Source organism: Perognathus longimembris, chromosome 7 (assembly GCF_023159225.1).
Source record: "Perognathus longimembris pacificus isolate PPM17 chromosome 7, ASM2315922v1, whole genome shotgun sequence".
Taxonomy (NCBI): domain Eukaryota; kingdom Metazoa; phylum Chordata; class Mammalia; order Rodentia; family Heteromyidae; genus Perognathus; species Perognathus longimembris.
Genome location: NC_063167.1, coordinates 68,433,045 through 68,433,994, shown reverse-complemented (window position 1 = coordinate 68,433,994; position 950 = coordinate 68,433,045). Strand labels below are relative to the sequence as shown.

The following is a 950-nucleotide window of genomic DNA, read 5'->3' as shown; positions in this document are numbered from 1 at the left end:
AGGTCCGCTTCTGGCTGTGTGTGTGTGTGTGTGTGTGTGTGTGTGTGTGTGTGTGTGTCCGCTCGAGTGTGCTTAACAAGATAAGAATCTCTCCAACTTTCCTGTTCAGGCTGCCTTCAAACTGTGATCCTCAGATCTCCGCTTCCTAAATAGAAAAGGGAATTTCTCCCATATTTTTATGTAATATTTTAACATTGATTTTCACTTTTAGCCTTTTGACATGTTTTTGTTTTTGGTTAGTACTGACGTTCAAACTCAGAACCTGGGCACTGTCCCTTAGCTGTTTTGCTCAAAAGCTGAAGCTCTACCACTTGAGCTACTGCTCTATTTCTGGCTTTTTGGTGGTTAATTGGAAATAAGAATCTCATGGACATTTCTGCTCAGTTTGGCTTCTGACTGCTATTCTTAGATCTCAGCCTCCTGACTAGCTAAGATTACAGATATGAGCTACCAATGCCCAATGCCCAACCCTGGCATTAATTTTGATTAGTGGTGTGCATCTATTCTGTATTTACTATTTTTTTCTGATGTACTGTTCCTCAAGGTCCTGCAATACCGAGTCAGTGCATGGAGACAGAGAAAGCTCAATTCCACCTCCTTATTCTAAAAGTGCATTTAATATATTGTCCTTGGGGTATCAGATTTTAAACTGATAAGAACAGATAACAAACAAAGAACACTTGATCTTAGCCAAAGGCTAAGATGCAATCCATATCTACCCTTGAAGCATAGTAGTGATGTACATAGACAAAAACAAATGGGCTAAAGATAATTCCAAACGTTAACATGAAATCATGTGATATATGTACATATGTATCTATGTTTCTATGGTACTGGGATTTGAACTCAGGGTCTTATGGTTACTAGGCGGATGCTCTACCATTTGTTCCATTCCCCCAGTACTGTTTTTGCTTGTTACATTTTTAAACTGTAAACATTCTATAATTCTT

At 38.6% G+C, this 950-nt stretch overlaps 1 non-coding gene across 1 annotated transcript; it reads right to left on the bottom strand.

Moving 5' to 3' along the window:
* Positions 1-522: 522 nt before the first annotated feature.
* On the bottom strand, positions 523-709 carry LOC125355842. Its single transcript, XR_007211766.1, has one exon. It is a non-coding gene; the product is annotated as a U2 spliceosomal RNA (small nuclear RNA).
* Between the last annotated feature and the right edge of the window lie 241 nt (positions 710-950).